General features: G+C 34.9%; 2 long non-coding RNA genes and 1 pseudogene across 4 annotated transcripts in view; all 3 read left to right on the top strand.

Moving 5' to 3' along the window:
• The window catches only part of LOC144975536 (uncharacterized), a 73,420-nt pseudogene extending 55,432 nt beyond the window's left edge, over positions 1 to 17,988 (top strand). The window contains exon 13 of the transcript XR_013645943.1: positions 17,818 to 17,988. The product of XR_013645943.1 is annotated as an uncharacterized LOC144975536 (transcript). The remainder of the gene's footprint in view (positions 1 to 17,817) is intronic.
• Positions 1 to 20,159, top strand: part of LOC144975650 (uncharacterized) — a 133,761-nt gene that overhangs the window by 79,802 nt on the left and 33,800 nt on the right. The gene's annotated exons all lie outside the window — the stretch shown is intronic.
• On the top strand, positions 4,467 to 6,679 carry LOC144975537 (uncharacterized). The gene is made up of 3 exons (XR_013645944.1): positions 4,467 to 5,476; positions 5,905 to 5,991; positions 6,588 to 6,679. It is a non-coding gene; the product is annotated as an uncharacterized LOC144975537 (long non-coding RNA).

Here is a 20,159-nt window from a genome sequence, read left to right as displayed (position 1 = left end):
CTATTATTACTTTTATTACTATATTAATTGTTACTTATTGCCGTTACTGTTATTATTAATATTATGATATTGCCTTCATTGCATTCTATTACTATTATCGATATAACTAATTTCTGATTGTTGTAAATAATTTATGTGAATTGAATTTTGTCGAATGGCCAAGGGCCTACAATAAACTTAAATGAAACTTAAATGAAATGTTAATCTTTGGATAGGACTTGGGTTTATTCTTGATTACTTTTCTGCCTTGGTCGAGTGAAGCAATTGGAGTAAATTTTGTTGCTCAATGTAAAAAACATGACGCTAACCATTCGGCTGATACTGATACCTCCAAGGGGTGGTTGGGGGAAAACGTAAAATTCTTTTGACATTGTCTGATTATTCGCTGAAACAACAAAGGACAATCTATTTATTCAGATGAGACTTCATTGTGTTACGATTTATGTTCATATTTTGATTATAATGAAGAGGGAACCCTGAACCCGGTGGAATGGGTGGATTGATCTATTTATTTCTATTTCAAAACAAATATATGGCGTCTTTTCGCTTGATTTATTATGTGGCAGAGGTCTCCACAAATCTAACATACCTCTTCCAAAGGAATAGATGGTAGAAAAGTATATAACAAGAAGGAATGATGACAGTTACTTGTCCAGGCCTTAAACATTTGGAATGCTATTCCTCTCTACCGCTGTCATGTAGCTGATGTGCATACGATCTGTCTATTGATTTATGTTCAGAGTTCATAGCATGATGTGCTTTATTTTCTCCTTTTTTTTCAGAGAAATACAAAAAGCCAAGGAGACCCTGTCCATACTGTGGTCAGTTGCAAACAAAACTCTCAAGGCATTTGATGAGGAAACACAAGGAAAAAAAATTGAGAAAACCCAAACAATTTGAAAAAAGAGATGCCATTAGAGAATGATATAAAGTAGCTACAGCAATTTATTACTGAAGAGATGGTCCGTATTTGTGAGGATGATTATCATTTATTTGATTCACATATGTTTGTTAGGCTTCGCAATGTCATCGTAGCTAGGCTTACAATGTTTAATGCGAGGAGAGGCGGAGAACCCGCAAGGATGTTGTTAAAAGACTGGAATGATGCAGATTCAGATGTATGGGTTGATCCCCAGCTTGTACAACATGTCACTGATCCTTTGGAAAAAGCATTACTTGAGAAATATAAGCTGGCCTATCAGTCTGGAAAGGGAAGCAAGATGTTGGTCCCTGTGTTGATACCCAATGACACAATTCAGCCTTTAAGGAAACTTGTACAGGAGCGTAAAGCAGTAAAGTACAGGAATATCCAAAGATCATGTAAGTGGTTACATTGCCATCAAATATGTCACTTCCTTAATTGTTAATAGCTGATAAATTCAGGCACCGAGCTTCGACATTATTTGCCTTACTTGATGTCCCACAACACGAGAGAGATGTCTTCTATTGACATATGGGACACAATGAATCAATCAAAACATTTATCAGTGTCCAATTGCAATACGAGAAATAACAGAAGTTGGTCATTTTTTGGGTCAAATTGATAACTCAGCATCGGTCACTGGGGAAGGAAATTGTAACATTGAAACAAATGACTCTGTAGTGAATAGAAACTCAAAATGAAAATTTTGGAACATCCATAGTAACAGCTGCAAATCAAGAAGAAATATTTAATGGTGAAGCAGGAGTGCCAAATCAGCTTGCGTGTTCTTCAAAACAAACTGAACCCCAGAGTAATTCAAAAATCGGAGATACATGTCATGGTCAGATGAGGATACAGATAGAGTCAAGTCATATTTTTAAAACTTTGTCGAAGATGTTTCAGCACATGGTTCGAGGGGATCATTACCTGGGAAGTCTGAAATTATTCTGTTCTTAAAACACGACAGGGTATTTTCACAAAAAGGAATCCCTGAAGGTACATGGTGAAAGATCTTTAATGAAAGAAATAAATATCCAATAGAAGGGAAAGAGCGTTTATCGGTGTAATGACAATCATGACTTTAATTTGTATTACATTTTTTGTATTGTATAGTGTTATTGACATATTTTGGAGGGTTAAAAAAAAGTTTTATCTTTATTTAGTACAATCTGTTCATCATTGCAATCTTCATTTTTATATTATATGAACATTGATTTGCTCAGTTTGAGAGACAAATGCTTTGTAGAACTATCTGAAAGAATCAGATATGGCAGAATAAAAAGTCTTTCTACTAACCCTAACTTAATTGGCCAATGTAGCTTTATGTTCAGCATTTTCTAGATACCTAATGTAAAACTTCTATTCTTTTTATGATAATTTTAAGAGTTGCAATGTTTAGAGGTGACTGTCAAGAAATGACACCCCTGTGCATTTAATTTCTTTCTTTCTTTATCCCCTCATCCTTAATCCGAATAATAATAATTAATAATGAAAAACAATGCAGCAACGACAGCTTAGAACTGCATAAAGTGCTTAAGAATTATTTTTTTGCATTAAACTTTATTTAAACGATTTTCAACACTTTTGCTTCACAGTTATGCTTTTTAACAAATGCAATTAAGCAACTTACCAGCAACAACATATTGGTTTGTTATCATTTGAGGGTTTTATCAGTAAAACTGTTTCTATCCTTTTATGTTGCACTGTACACATAACAAACTTCATCAAAGTTTATTTTGCTTTTATTTGGTGACCAAAGACTTATGTGATACAGTGGATGAATGTTTGTGATGGCTTTTGGAACTGAAATAAACCTGCAATATGATTTGTAAACTTGTATCATTGTGTATCATTTTTCGGTCAAATGTAAATGTAATTTTACACGAGCTTTGATGTCTCACAAAACCCACAATGAGCTCGACGTGCAGCTGGTAGTACATTTTTTTGGACACGAACAACGTTGTTACAATTCAGTAACTTACTCCAATTAACACAAGTAAGACTGTAAATGAGACTTTCACAATGACTCTACATCGCCACAAATATGGATTCGAACCCTGGCAACTCAGGCATCAGACGAACTGTCTACCCCAAAACCACGAAACCAAAGCAAGCATTGTGCAAGTTAAAGTGAATTGTATGTTGATTGAAGCCGTTCATTGTGTCCATCAGATCTGCTGTCCTATCCATCCAACTCCATTCACTTGGTGGGGTTCCCAACCTCCCATAGTGGGCAGGGACGTACTTGTTGCGTCTTCTTCTTCTATCCCCCTATGTCTGTTTTCCAACTTGTTTTCTGTCTCTGTCTTGGAATGGGATTACTTGGTTTTGTCCAGGCCCTGGCTGGGAGGGAAACAGTCAAATTTATAGTTTTGGGAGATGATATTTTTTTCCTTGTAAATCATCTCTTTGTTATGCACTTTATTGTTTTGTTTACATCTTATATATGCTTTGTAAACATTTGAGTGTATCCCTCTTTGTTGGGACCTGTGTCTGAATGAGACTTCTAGGTGATCTCAAACTAAGTACTTTGATAGTGTGCTCTTGGAATCTACTGTTTCCTTTTTGAAACAAATCCCCTTTGCCTTACTTTTTCTTGGGTGCTCTAATTGTAGTTCCAGAACTTTTTACTATCCCATTTTCTTCCTTTTTACTGGCGCTGATATGACCTTAATGTGTTGCAAGCGCCGTAAAACCCTTAAAAACAAAACAAACCAAGTCCATTCAGTGGTATACAACAACAACAAATCAACTCCTCTGCCTGGTCCCTTCTATCTCTGTTCTTAACCTGGGTCGTCAGGCTTCTAAAGGGGTCGGGGACTGCAAAAATAATGGCGCACGGAGCAACTGGGAATATTTTTTGCCAGGTTATTTCCCTGAGCGCCCCCTTCGGAGGGATGAGTTAGTAAATGCATTGCTCGGCCACTTCACTCTACACACACTGGGATAAGTTTCGACACTATGGCCATGAAGCTCTTAAGGACTTACTTTGTTTTAGTAAATTTGGTGGTAGCTCACTTGAAAATGCACTCTTAGGTATACCCATATATAAACATATACCGGGCTCCCTAAAAGGGGTTTTTAATGTGGTCTCCCTAAAAACATGTTTTTACCAAATGTCTCCTTAAAGCAGCAGAAACACTTAGTAAAACAGTAGGGGGACCGAGTAATTTTCTATATACCATTGTGATCATCAAGCATCAGAATTATGTTCATAACTCATTGGAGGGAATCAAACTATACTCATTTGAACAAAGATTGAACAGTTTAATCAATTTGAACAAGACATATGCTTGGTCCTCCAATTGGTGCATTTCACAGTGGTCACCTTAACAGTGGATTGATACTTATATATATATATATATATATATATATATATATATATATATATATATATATATATATATATATATATATATATATATATATATATATATATATATATGTATATGTATTAATACCGGATAGGGAGACTTTTGGTACCCCTATTAGTTCATTTTACAGTACTTTACCAATAGGGAGACCAAAATCCGGTCCTCTAGCACATTCACTTTTCTGATTTTAGTTTAAGGTTGTCAACCCAACCGTCAAGGATATATAATTGTAAATCATAGTATTGAAGTTATTTGTTAAACACCACAGTAAGAAGAGTTATGCCTAAATTTTCACGTTGGTCAATAAGGTGACCGCCTGAAAAAAGTACAATAGGGGTACCAGTGTTTTCATCGATATATTTCAATAGTGAGGCACTATATCTTTCCGAAATTTTCTCTAAAATTCTAGAGCATTATATGGATTTTTATAGTAATGAAAACCTAATATAAAATTGTGTGAAAGTTGATGAACTGAGGAATGAACAAGATATACGAATTATAATCTATTTTTAGAAACAGATTTATCGAATCTTGGTCCGGATTCTTATCTTGGTGACAAGAGACAAGCAAACATAGTTACTCTTTTTTTCGTGAAACGTATGTTTAGTCAATTTCGCGCATAAAGAGGCACTCACTTACTCACTTCGCAAGTCAGTAGTAGGTGGTTATCAGTTATCAGCTAGGCCTTTAGTTCTTAGTCAAACGCTTCATCAAACCCATTATTGAGTAGCATGTTAATGCCTGATGCCAGTTGAAGCCATCTCGACGTCGTGAAATGGAGCATCTTCTGTCATAGCAGTAGAATCGTCAGATGCCGCATTTAAATCCTCCATTCCAGGCATTGCTGTTGCCATATCGATCTTCGAAATGATTTGGTCTAGACGTCAAGTTGACCCGTTCTATGTCTGAAGAGATTTTAAAGTGCAATACCTAACATTATATCTTGATCTACAAAAGAGTCTTTTTAAATGAACCGCTGTGTTTCTATATTTTTCAAGAACCAAGGATTAGCTGATAACCACTGACTACTGACTTGCGAAGAGAGTGGCCGACGGACGTCCTCTCTATAGCCGCAAGTATTTTTTCGTCACTTGCTGAGTTCCAAACTAGACGTCTATGGCATCGTGGGGTAAATTGATGCTGGAGGCATCATTGAAGAGACACCGAGATAATTTAAATGGTAAGTTATTGGCCATTATTATTACATCACTGTTGATTTAAGATTTTCAATAGGGTAGACATCACACACACACCGATTGATGATTGTCACTTGTCAGTCAGTCATTTGGAAGTGGAGTCAGATAATTCGGGAACTTCTGTAGACTGTAGATTCACACTAGTGAGTAAGATCTGTCGTTTACTACTACTACTACTACTACTACTACTACTACTACCACTACTACTTTTAGTTTTAGCGCTATCCAACTCAACACTTCTCGTGTTTATTTTATTTTGGCAAAACTAGAATGGATTTTTGAAAAGAATATAAAATAATTTAAACTTAAACCTGTCTTTGCATCTTGCTTTATGCATACAGTATGCCATATCACAGCCATCACAAAATCATAGTTTAATGTTGAGAATATGCTATTTCTTTTGTAACTTAAGATCAGAGAGATTTGAGCTTTAAAAATCCTGAAAAATGTCTTGCTGTCAATCCAGACAACCCTTTTGATGTGATCTATGATGTTAATGGTAAGAATGTAATTTGATGAGGAAATGAATAACATTTAGGTACACATAGTTTGCTTTTTTTTTTTTTTTTGAGTCATGATGTGTAATACTATTACAGTCCACTCCGGATAATTGCAACTCGTTTAATCGCAACTTTCGGTTAATCACAATATTTCCTAAGCAATGGAAATAATCCTATATAAAAGTCACTGGTTAATTGCAACAAACTTCGGTTTTTTAAAAAGTGGTAAATTCAAGAAATCAAACAGTATATCATGATTAAATTTCATCATGGATGAAATCGTGACAGGTTGAAGAATCGAGAGTGAGCAGGATTTAATGCTACAGTAGTGTGTCACCACTCTATTAGAGTCGAAAGAGGGCGGGGCTCTGCAGTATGCCAACTCTGACGTTCTTGAAATTTAAAAGAAAATAGCCAGAAGGTTTCGGACTTAATTTTCTTTTTTTAACCAAAGGACAATAGTCATAAGGTAAATAATTTTTTTTAAATCCTTTTACAGCACAAGATGGCATGATTTTTTGTTTAAGAGTTTAGAGAAAAACTTGCACATGATAGTCTTCAGCTTTTTTTTTTGTTGTTTTTATTTTCTATATAGACTCCAACTCAGAGCCTGAAAGTGATGAAGAAGAAAGTTCCATATCACATGATTCATTTGTGGTAAGTATGTACATTAAAATAAAATCATAACATTTGTATAGCGTTTATCCACAGTTGGCACCATGCTCAAAATGCTTCACATCACCATATTTTGTGGTGGACAAAACACATTTGCCACAAAAGATGAGACTTGCAGTCTGTTAGGCGCAATACAATATTTCAGGACAAGGACAACACTGTTTTACACCAGTGAGATCTCCTAGTTTTTTGTTGTTAAAAATTTTTCTTTGCAGTGGACTTCGCCAACAATAACACTATTTTAAACCTTCCTCGTTATATTTTGAAGTGATATTCATTGATGAGCCATTCACATTTGAAGTCGTTTGTTTTTTATTTGACAAAATGTGAAAATGATGCGTTTCCAGGAAAAATTAAAATAGCTTCTGTTGGGATTATACTTTTGATCTCGCATTTTGTCCAAATTCTCTTGCATCGTAATGTTTATCAACATTTTTTGTTAATTATATTGCAGTTGCAAGGTTAGGAAGTTCATATTGTTGCAATGACAACCGTTTATATGTCCAGAATCGTAGTGATATAAAAAATTGTTTTGTAGTTGTTGGTCCTGGTGTAGGATTTAAAGAGTTGGTTAAAAACGGTTTACTGAAACCCTGGTTGGTGTATCTATATTTATCCAAGCACAGTTGAACATATTAAATACTTAGACAATATGTCTGCCTTTCTCAACTCTTTTTTATTATACTTGCATTATTAACCAGCTAATTGTTTAGTTGGATTATTAAACAATGGCTCTTCGTGTTTATTGTCAACATGAATAAATTGATTGATCTGTCATCTTTTCAACAAAATATACAGGGTCCCGATTTTGTTGCTGACTCCGAGTCTGATTCCTCTACGTACTCTGTGAGGTACCCAATGCTGAGTACATCATTGTCTTTGGAACCTAGTGCTCATTCCCCAACTCAGTCAGAGCCTCATCCACAACTATCACAGACTGAACCTCGTTGCCAGTCTGGGACCCAGGTTCAACCCGAATGCTATACACTTGCAAACCAACGTGTTACGTGCAATTGTGAGTCATTTTTTTGTCATTCTTCTCCTTTGATATTTGTGGGATCAATTTTAATTTACCCATTCCTTTTAAAAGAAAACTTCCACCCCCTCCATGGTGCTGCATTTGTGTTATTGCATTTTTTTCTGTTTTGGCAGTGCTGCGTCGCAAAATACGCTACCATTTACATAACAAGCACAAATCCAAATTTGATAGGGTGGACATCTTAGAATCTGAAACCCCAATGTGTGAGTGATATCAGTGAAACCAGCCATAAAAATGTTCATGTTTATTTTATTGGGGGTTTTTTTTGTCTGTAATAGACTTAAATTGCTTGTATTGTAAGTGTTAAAATGGTTTTTTTGTTACAACCCATCTATATATTAAAACTGTTTCTTTGTATTTCTATGATGCTTAAGGCTTTTTTTCACAGACCAGCTGGAAACTTAACGAGAATCAGAGTAGATAACATTTTTATTAATCTTGCAACCTAAACAGTATATGATGATTGGGAGCATTTAAAGAAAAGCACATTTTCTTTTTAATTTGTCGGTACTAAAATTATACTTTGATAATGTCTGCTGTGCTACAAACCCTTTTGACTTCCAGGTTCAATATTTTTCTTTATTCTAAAATTCTTGGGTTTCCTTTCAATGACAACTGAGATCATTAAAATTCAGCTCACAACATGATGTGTGTAGATTTGATGAAAACATATGTTCGAGTTGAGAAGCAGTGTTCACGAACTTGCTGATCGTTTTTACTAGCATTTATTTTCCTAACTTACCTGTGTCAATTAACAAAGGCAAGACTCAAATATTTTCTATCTGAACAGTGTGTTTGTTATTGAAATATTTCCGGCATATACATGTCATATTTCATTCCCACAAAATATAAATCAGGATTAAGTTGTCTGGGCATCAGCATCGTTCAGGCAGTTGGGGGGAAGTCTTTAAGGAATTAATGAAGCCGATGCTCAACCGGTCTGGAGGACGTTTGATTGATGTCGGCTGTTTGTTCTGCCAGCCGGTGATGTTTTCTCACTCCCTCAATGACAAAGAAAGTCATTGTTATGACTATGAACTATAGTCTATTATTACTTTTGTTACTATATTAATTGTTACTTATTGCCGCTACTGTTATTATTATTATTATTATTATTATTATTATTATTATTATTATTATTATTATTATTATTATTATTATTATTATTATTATTATTATTATTATTATTATTATTATTATGATATTGCCTTCATTGCATTCTATTACTATTATTGATATAATTAATTTCTGATTGTTGTAAATAATTTATGTGAATTGAATTTTGTCGATTGGCCAAGGGCCTACAATAAACTTAATGAAATGTTAGTCTTTGGATAGGACTTGGGTCTATTCTTGATTGCTTTTCCGCCTGGGTCGAGTGAAGCATTTGGAGTAAATTTTGTTGCTCAACGTAAAAAACATGACGCTTACCATTCCGCTGATACTGATACCTCCAAGGGGTGGTTGGAGAAAAACCTAAAATTCTTTTGACATTCTGTCTGATTATTCGCTGAAACAACAAAGGACAATCTATGTATTCAGATGAGACTTCAATGTGTTACTATTCCGATTTATGTTTATATTTTGATTATAATGAAGAGGAAACCCTGAACCCCGGCTAGTGGGTGGATTGATCTATTTATTTCTATTACAAAACAAAAACATGGCTTCTTTTCACTTGATTTGTTATGTGGCAGAGGTCTCCACAAATCTAACATACCTCTTCCAAAGGAATAGATGGTAGAAAAGTATATAACAAGAAGGAATTATGACAGTTACTTGTCCAGGCCTTAAATATTTGGAATGCTATTCCTCTCTATCGCTGTCATGTAGCTGATGTGCATACGATCTGTCTATTGATTTATTTTCAGAGTTCATAGCATGATGTGCTTTATTTTCTTCTTTTTTTTTTCCAGAGAAATACAAAAAGCCAAGGAGACCCTGTCCATACTGTGGACAGTTGCAAACAAAACTCTCAAGGCATTTGATGAGGAAACACAAAGATGAGACAGAAGTTACAGAGGCCATGAAACAGCCTGTAAAGGAAAGGGATAGAACAATGGAGTATCTCAAGAAAAAGGGCATTTTTTATTCAAACACTAGAAACAATTCAATAGTTATGCGTGAGAGAGCACAAGGGTCACATGAAGTTGTTATGTGTGCTGGCTGTAAGGGGTTTTACTCTGGATGAAGGGTTTATGAACACAAAAAGAAATGTAGTACTGAGCATGCTCTGTGTACTGGGGTTGTAAAATTTTATCCCGTGGCTCCCAATGCAAGTAAAGAAATAAAGGAGAATATTCTTGACAAATTTCGGAATGATGAAGTGGGAAATTTGTGTCGATCAGACAAAGCTATAGTATTGTTAGGAACAAAATTGTGGAGTAAAAGTTCAAAGAAGGAGAGAAAAGTTATAATGAGTGATTTACGCATCTTAGGAAATTTGATTTTAAAAACTAGGAAGAGAACAAATCAACCTTCTTTCTCTGGAGAGGACGTGGTGAAGCGTTGTAACTTTAATGAAATATCGCAAACCATTTCTGAAATGACTTTGAAAGAGGATGGGACATTGAAAGCAGGCTTGAAGCTTTCAATTGGATTTATATTGAAAAAGTTAATTAATTTCTTAAAAGGGGAATATATAATGCAAAACAAAATGGAAGAATCCGCAGAGATAGATTTGTTCAAAGCTGTCCTGGATTATAATTGGGATAGTATTTTTTTTACAGCCAGAGTTCAATGTGAAGCAAAGAGAACAAATTTGAGAAAACCCAAAGAGATGCCATTAGAGAATGATATAAAGAAGCTAGGGCAATTTATTACTGAAGAGATGGTCCGTATTTGTGAGGATGATTATCAATTATTTGATTCACATATGTTTGTTAGGCTTCGCAATGTCATCGTAGCTAGGCTTACAATGTTTAATGCGAGGAGAGGCGGAGAACCTGCAAGGATGTTGTTAAAAGACTGGAATGATGCAGATTCAGGTGTATGGGTTGATCCCCAGCTTGTACAACATGTCACTGATCCTCTGGAAAAAGCGTTACTTGAGAAGTATAAGCTGGCCTATCAGTCTGGAAAGGGAAGCAAGATGTTGGTCCCTGTGTTGATACCCAATGACACAATTCAGCCTTTAAGGAAACTTGCACAGGAGCGTAAAGCTGTTGATATTTCAGACAACCCATTTCTTTTTCCAAATACAGGAATATCCAAAGATCATGTAAGTGGTTAAATTGCCATCAAATATGTCACTTCCTTAGTAAAGGATTTAGAGAAACCCCAGTTGTTAATAGCTGATAAATTCAGGCACCGAGCTTCGACATTATTTGCCTTACTTGATGTCCCACAACACGAGAGAGATGTCTTCTATCGACATATGGGACACAGTGAATCAATCAATCAAAACATTTATCAGTGTCCACTTGCAATACGAGAAATAACAGAAGTTGGTCATTTTTTGGGTCAAATTGATAACTCAGCATCGGTCACTGGGGAAGGAAATTGTAACATTGAAACAAATGACTCTGTAGTGAATAGAGACTCAAATGCAAATTTTGGAACATCCATAGTAACAGCTGCAAATCAAGAAGAAATATTTGATGGTGAAGCAGGAGTGCCAAATCAGCTTACGTGTTCTTCAAAACAAACTGAACCCAAGAGGAATTCAAGCAAAAATCGGAGATACATGTCATGGTCAGATGAGGATACAGATAGAGTCAAGTCATATTTTAAAAACTTTGTCGAAGATGTTTCAGCACATGGTTCGAGGGGATCATTACCTGGAAAGTCTGAAATTATTCTGTTCTTAAAACACCACAGGGTATTTTCACAAAAAGGAATCCCTGAAGGTACACTAATTAGTTTGGTGAAGACAAAGATTTTTAATGAAAGAAATAAATATAGAAGGGAAAGAGCGTTTCAATCGGTGTAATGACAATCATGAATTTGATTTGTATTACATTCATTGTATTGTATAGTGTTATTGACATATTTTGGGGGTTTACAAAAAAGTTTTATCTTTATATAGTACAATCTGTTCATCATTGCAATATCCTTTTTTATATTATATGAACATTCATTTGCTCAGCTTGAGAGACAAATGCTTTGTAGAACCATAGCTGCCAACCGTTCTGTTAAAAACGGATTTGTTCCGTATTTGACTTCCTGAGTCCGTAAGTGCTTATTTTTAGTTCAAAATCCGTATTTTGTAGTTTTTGACTAATTTGTGGTAAAAAAGGCATGTGAGCCTAATGAATTATTATTATTGATCCATTATTATTACTATTACTACTACTATTGTTGTTATTATTATTATCATTATTATTGGTGTCCAGTGAGAGCATAATCTCCATTTGTGTAGCTCTTTAATTTGAATTATGCCTCTATCATAAATGATTTTCAACAATTAAAAAAGTTCCATTCGTTTATATGACGCCTGTATTTTACTCAAACCTTTCATAATGTATTGGAGATTTGCATAGGATATGGATGTTAGCCTCGATATACTTTGAATATTCTAAGACAGTATTGATACTTTCACTATCTATTTGTTACAAATATTATTTTAATTAAGAATAAAATTAAATCCACCTTTTTGATTGGAAGGTATTCAATCAGAAAATCAATTGCTTATATTGATTAAAGATGACAATGATTATTTCCCTTTATTAATTTATGAAATATATAAATTTAATCCCTTTAAAAACATCATCTGATTTTAATTTTTTTTTTTCAAGCAAGCTTTTGTAACGGTTTAGGTTCAATAAAAATAAGTATACTCCATTTTTAGGTGTGTTTATCTTGTCAAAGTAAAGAAGTAGAATTCTCTAATATTTAGAGGTGCATTTTACTATAACTACTATTATAGTATACTACTTAAAGACCATTATGTTGCATGAAAGAAAACATATATGCTATCGTCTACTTTTTATCTGAACTCACCTAATTTTTACCCCAAAACGCCCTCTCAAGTGATGTACCAGGTTGGTAGTTATGCATTTCTAACCATCTTAAGTTATTTCATTTATTTTACAATTGTGCTTCTTGTGTATTGGTCCTTATCAAAGTTGAGGCAGTTGAATTCTTTCTTTATATTGTCCGTTCTGAATTTTGATCTCATTGTGGAAAGCTCCCATAGGGGACAGGGAGGTACACACTGTGTCTTCTATCCCCTTATATCTGTTTTCCAACATGCTTTCAGTCTTTGTCTTGGAATGAGATTACTTGTTTTTTTCCTGGCCCTCGCCGGAGTCCTAGCTGGGAGGGAAGCAGTCAAATGCATAATTATTGTTTTGGGAGATGATATTTTTTTTCCTTGTAAATCATCTCTCTGTTATGTATTATTACTATATTTGTTATTTTTTAATGTATAATGTAAGCATTTGAGTGTGTTCCTCTTTGTTGGATTTTGTTCTTGTGTCCGGATGAGACTTATAGGTGATCTCAAACTAAGTACATTGGTGATATGCTCTTGGAATCTACATCTGATCCCTATTTGTTCCCAGTTCCCCTATGTCTTACTTTCTCTTGGATGCTTCAATTGTAATTCTAGAACTTCGTCCCCTCATCCCCGGCCAAATGAGCGTTCCTTATTTTATTTTTGAAAAGTTGGCAGCTATGTAGAACTATCTGAAAGAATCAGATATGGCAGAATAAAAAGTCTTTCTACTTACCCTAACTTAATTGGCCAATGTAGCTTTATGTTCAGCATTTTCTAGATACCCAATATAAAATTTCACTATTCTTTTTATGATAATTTTAAGAGTTGCAATCTTTAGAGGTGACTGTCAAGAAATGACACCTCTGTGCATTTAATTTCATTCTTTCTTTATCCCCTCATCCTTAATCAAAATAATAATAATTAATAATGAAAAAAAATGCAGCAACGACAGCTTAGAACGGCATAAAGTGCTTAAGAATTTATTTTTTTTGCATTAAACTTTATTCAAACGATTTTCAACACTTTTGCTTCACAGTTTATGCTTTTTAACAAATGCAATTAAGCAACTTACCAGCAACAACATATTGGTTTGTTATCATTTGAGGGTTTTATCAGTAAAACTGTTTCTATCCTTTTATGTTGCACTGTACACATAACAAACTTCATGCTTTTATTTGGTGACCAAAGACTTATGTGATACAGTGGATGAATGTTTGTGATGGCTTTTGGAACTGAAATAAACCTGCAATATGATTTGTAGACTTCTATCGTTATGTATCATTTTTCGGTCAAATGTAAATGTAATTTTACACGAGCTTCGGCACACGTCGTCCCCTCATCCCGGGCCAAATGAGCGTTCCTTATTTTATTTTTGAAAAGTTGGCAGCTATGTAGAACTATCTGAAAGAATCAGATATGACAGAATAAAAAGTCTTTCTACTAACCCTAACTTAATTGGCCAATGTAGCTTTATGTTCAGCATTTTCTAGATACCTAATGTAAAACTTCACTATTCTTTTTATGATAATTTTAAGAGTTGCAATCTTTAGAGGTGACTGTCAAGAAATGACACCTCTGTGCATTTAATTTCATTCTTTCTTTATCCCCTCATCCTTAATCAGAATAATAATAATAATAATTAATAATGAAAAAAAATGCAGCAACGACAGCTTAGAACGGCATAAAGTGCTTAAGAATTTTTTTTTTTTGCATTAAACTTTATTCAAACGATTTTCAACACTTTTGCTTCACAGTTTATGCTTTTAACAAATGCAATTAAGCAACTTACCAGCAACAACATATTGGTTTGTTATCATTTGAGGGTTTTATCAGTAAAACTGTTTCTATCCTTTTATGTTGCACTGTACACATAACAAACTTCATGCTTTTATTTGGTGACCAAAGACTTATGTGATACAGTGGATGAATGTTTGTGATGGCTTTTGGAACTGAAATAAACCTGCAATATGATTTGTAGACTTCTATCGTTATGTATCATTTTTCGGTCAAATGTAAATGTAATTTTACACGAGCTTGATGTATCATAAAACCCACAATGAGCTCAACGTACAGCTGGTAGTACATTTATATGGACACGAACAATGTTGTTACAATTCAGTAACGTACTCCAATTAACACAAGTGAAACTGTAAATGAGACTTTTACAATGACTCTGCATCGCCACAAATATGGATTCGAACCCTGGCAACTCGGGCGTCAGACGAACTGTCTACCACGAAACCAAAGCAAGCATTGTGCAAGTTAAAGTGAATGAGATGTTGATTGAAGCCGTTCATTGTGTCCATCAGATCTGCTGTCCTATCCATCCAACTCCATTCACTGGGTGGGGTTCCCGACTTCCCATAATGGGCAGGGACGTACTCGTTGTGTCTTCTATCCCCCTATGTCTGTTTTCCAACTTGTTTTCTGTCTTTGTCTTGGGATGGGATTACTTGGTTTTGTCCAGGACCTGGCTGGGAGGGAAACAGTCAAATGTATAGTTCGAGTTTTGGGAGATTATATTTTTTCCATTGTAAATCATCTGTCTGTTATGCACTTTATTGTTTTGTTTACATATTATTTATGCTTTGTAAACATTTGAGTGTATCCCTCTTTGTTGGGACCTGTGCTTGTGTCTGAATGAGACTTTTAGGTGATCTCAAACTAAGTACTTTGATAGTGTGCTCTTGGAATCTACTGTTTCCTATTTGAAACAAATCCCCTTTGCCTTACTTTTTCTTGGGTGCTCTAATTGTAGTTCCAGAACTTTTTACTATCCCATTTTCTTCCTTTTTACTGGCGCTGTTATGACCTTAATGTGTTGCAAGCGCCGTAAAACCCTTAAAAACAAAACAAAACAAACCAAGTCCATTCAGTGGTATACAACAACAACAAATAAACTCCTCTGCCTGGTCCCTTCTATCTCTGATCTTAACCTGGGTCGTCAGGTTTCTAAAGGGGTCGGGGACTGCAAAAACAATGGCGCACGGAGCAACTGAGAATATTTTTTGCCGTGTTTGAGTCCCAGGTTATTTCCCTTAGCGCCCCTTCTGGGGGATGGACCTTCCCAGGAGTTAGTAAATGCGTTGCTCGGCCACTTCACTCTACGCACACTGGGATAAGCTTCGACACTATGGCCATGAAGCTCTTAATCTTAAGGACTTACTTTATTTTAGACAATTTGGTGGTAGCTCACTTGAAAATGCACTCTTAGGTATACACATATATAAACATATACCGGGCTCCCTAAAAGGGTTTTTTAATGTGGTCTCCCTAAAAACATGTTTTTACCAAATGTCTCCTTAAAGCAGCAGAAACACTTAGTAAAACATTAGGGGACCGAGTAATTTTCTATATACCATTGTGATCATCAAGCATCAGAATTGTGTTCATAAATCATTGTAGGGCATCAAACTATACTCATTTGAACAAAGATTGAACAGTTTAATCAATTTGAACAAGACATATGCTTGGTCCTCCAATTGGTGCATTTCACAGTGGTCACCTTAACAGTGGATTGATACTTATATATATATATATATATATATATATATATATATATATATATATATATATATATATATATATATATATATATATATATATATATATATATATATATATATATATATATATATATATATATATATATATATATATATTGGTTTGTTGTGTGTTGTTGCTTGTTGAAGACTTCAACAAACAACAACACCTGGGTGGGGATCCTGACCTCCCATAGTGGTCAGGGAGGTACATACTGTGTCTTCTATCCCCTTATATCTGTTTTCAAACATGCTTTCTCTCTTTGTCTTGGAATGAGATTACTTGGTTTTTTCCTGGCCTGGCCGGAGTCCTAGCTGAGAGGGAAACAGTGAAATGCATAGTTATTGTTTTGGGAGATGATATTTTTTTCCTTGTAAATCATCTCTCTGTTATGCATTATTATATTTGTTATTTTTAATGAATAATGTAAGCATTTGAGTGTATTCCTCTTTGTTGGATTTTGTGCATGTGTCCGGATGAGACTTATAGGTGATCTCAAACTAAGTACATTGGTGGTATGCTCTTGGAATCTACATCTGATCCCTATTTGTTCCCAGTTCCCCTTTGTCTTACTTTCTCTTGGCTGCTTTAATTGTAATTCTAGAACTTTTTACTATCCCATTTTCTTCCTTTTTCTGGCGCTGATATGACCTTAATGTGTTGCAAGCGCTGTAAAATCCTTTAAAAAAAAAAAACAAACAAAAGCAACAAAACACAACAAACCAAAGTCATGTAACACAGTCCTGAAACATCGATGTAGACTGACTCCAACATTGTGATAAATATTACAATAATAATTCACTCCATTGTCACATGTTGAGCACTATTCGTACCATATTTGTATCCGACACGATTATATATATATATATATACACACATGATATTGTCTCACAAACTCATTGTCTTGTACACATGTGCAAACATTTTTGTGAGGGGGGGGGGGGGGGTGGGGGTGTTCTTTTTTCTCTTCTAAAAAGAAGGGGAAAAAACTGTTGACCTTTAAACCAAGCATAAATGAATTTCTCTTAAACCACAAACTTTCTTATGATTTTTATGGTTTAACTATGGATGACCAAACAGCAGTAGCGCTGATTTGACTCTGCTTTCAACGAAGCCTGAATTCCATCACTGTTACTAATTTCCTGGTGAAAACAGTAAGCTATTTAAGACAGGCTACAGTTATGAAGTGTCATTTTCCTGTATCTTATCATCACTACGCATTTGTTGGCAGGTCTGTATATGAATCAAATCAAACAAGTTTATATAAATATTTCCAACAATAGGATTCAGTAGTCTGATGTCACACCGCCTGGCAATGGTGGCCATCTTGGTTCTAAACAAAGAAAATCATTACTTTTTATTCTTCATGCTGGCTAGAACTTTTCATATGCCTTGTTATCAGAATGTGTAAAAATCAAAACATGATCAAATTTATGTGTTTTTTTTTCCCTCTTTTTTGCTCGCCAGAGAAATATTTCATACGGGTGTCCGCCATTGTTCCGATAGTTTAGAGCCAGTGTTACTAAGTTACCATGCGTCATTAGGAAGGAAGTGACGTTACGACTGTTGAAGAGTATTACCAATATTTATCATTACATTATCCTTATTTTCTTTTTTTTTTTCTCCCAGAACGACGAGGACTTTGTTAGTCGTGTGCACAAGGCTTATCTGGACAGCTTTCAACCTGGAGGTGGAATGAAGTCGTAGGCAATGGTCATTTGAAATTAGTCATTTTTGAATGAGGGTCGCTCACTCACTCACTCACACTGATATAATATATAGCTGGATAGACAAAAGGATGGATAGATGAATTCATAGTTCTTGATTTTGATGAATGGGTAATTGATTGATGGTAGAAAGGGCAGACTGATAGAGATGGTTTTAAGTGGGTATACGATTTACACGATGGTTAACAAATTCAAATAGACTGGACAGATAGATTTACAATGTACTGAACAGAGGCTTATAACAGACTGGACAGATAGATTTACAATGTAGTGAACAGAGGCTTATAAGAGATTTGACTGATAGATTTACAATGTAGTGAACAGAGGCTTATAGACTTGTCTGATAGATTTACAATGTAGTGAACAGAGGCTTATAACAGACTTGACTGATAGATTTACAGTAAGGTGGGCAAAAACTTACAAAGACTGAACAGGTAGATTTACAATAGTGTAAATAGATAAATTTACTTTTGAAATAGACTGGGAAGATATACATGGTGTTCAAATAGATTCACATTACTATGAGATATTCACAATAGAGTAAACACATAGATTGACAAGAATGGACTGGTAGAAAAAGACTAGTTTTAATTGGTAGACCAACAGATAAATGGACAAATAATATGTTGAAAAAGGACTGAAGACGAACAGTTTTGATTTTGGATGTGTCTACTATGACAGAATGGCTTTGACAAACAGACTAAATAAGATCAAACCTGACTTTGTCATGATAGGTAGATAGACAGAGAAATAAAGATATGAATGACGTGGAGGCAATCTTAAAATGATAAAAGTTAGATTGACTCAATCATCTTGGGTGGGGTTCCTGGCCTCCCATAGTGGGCAGGGTGGCACTTACTGTGTCTTCTATCCCCCTATATCTGTTTTCCAATTTGCTTTGTCTTTGTCTTGGAATGAGATTACTTGGTTTTTTCCTGGCCCTTGTCGGAGTCCTGGCTGGGAGGGAAACAGTTGAATGCATAGTTATTGTTTTGGGAGATGATATTTTTTTCCTTGTAAATCATCTCTCTGTTATGCACTGTATTATGCTTTCTTTATATTATATATGATTTGTAAAACATTCGAGTGTGTTCCTCTTAGCAGAGACCTGTGCTTGTGTCTGGATGAGACTTTTAGTGATCTCAAACTAAGTACTTTGATAGAGTGCTTTTGGAATCTACACCTGTTTCTTATTTGAACCAATTCCCCTTTGTCTTCCCTTTTCTTGGGTGCTTTATTGTAATTCTAGAACTTTTTACTATCCCATTTTCTTCCTTTTTACTGGCGCTGATATGACCTTAATGTGTTGCAAGCGCCGTAAAACCCTTAAAAACAATAAAACAAGACTCAATCATCAAATTGTGTCTGGTCATATTTTGTTTGCGATTCTCTGTCATCGGGACACTTGGCTTCATATTAACACTGAAGTCTCGAGTAAATTTGAGACACTGTAATCAAATGATGTATAGAGTGTTAGGTCTTATCCAGCTACGTATTTGTGTGTGAGAGAGTGTGTTTTTGTATGTGTGAGTGTGTTTGTGTATGTGTATGTGTGAGTGTGTGTTTGTGTGAGTGTGTGTTTGTGTGAGTGTGTGTATGTGTGTGAGTGTGTTTATGTATGTGTGAGTGTGTGTGTGTGTGTGTGTGTCCAGTGGGTATAGTTAGAATGTTTGAGATTTTTGAGCGTGCTAAATATGAGTTTCTACCCAAGCTGCCATTGTTATAATTAATGTGTTCACGACCCAATCATCCAGACGTTGCATTTATAAGAGATTTACCCACGTACACATCAATTCAAGGTTTGACGGATTGGAAATCGATGGATGGATGTGTTTGGAAAGTTTCTTTATATTTGGGGATGGCATCTTTCCGTTCTGATCCCCTCCGAGTCTTGTTTCTTTTCTTTTTTATATTTTGATTTATGCTATGTTTTGTTTGGATCATTTTTTAGGTCTATTAGGTTTTTAGTTATAACAAATTATTTCTTCTTTCTTAGAATGAGAGATAGGTTTTTTTTTTTTTGTTTTTTGTCTTTTCTCCTTTTATATTCATAATTTAAAAAAAAAACAACGGTTTCAACTTTGATACGGTGTAAGAGGAAGTCGTCATTGCTTTGGGTGTAAGAGGAAGTCGTCATTGCTTTGTAATTAAATTTGATGTTTCTGATTTGATGAAAAAAATTGGAGTTTGAATTGACAAGGGCTGGTGTTGTTGTTTTAAAATATAACATTTCAACATAGTCAA

Source organism: Berghia stephanieae, chromosome 6, assembly GCF_034508935.2.
Source record: "Berghia stephanieae isolate SIO BIC M18660-M18661 chromosome 6, UCSD_Bste_1.3, whole genome shotgun sequence".
Classification (NCBI taxonomy): domain Eukaryota; kingdom Metazoa; phylum Mollusca; class Gastropoda; order Nudibranchia; family Aeolidiidae; genus Berghia; species Berghia stephanieae.
Note: the sequence above shows the minus strand (reverse complement) of the source record. Positions and strands in the feature narration are given on the sequence as shown.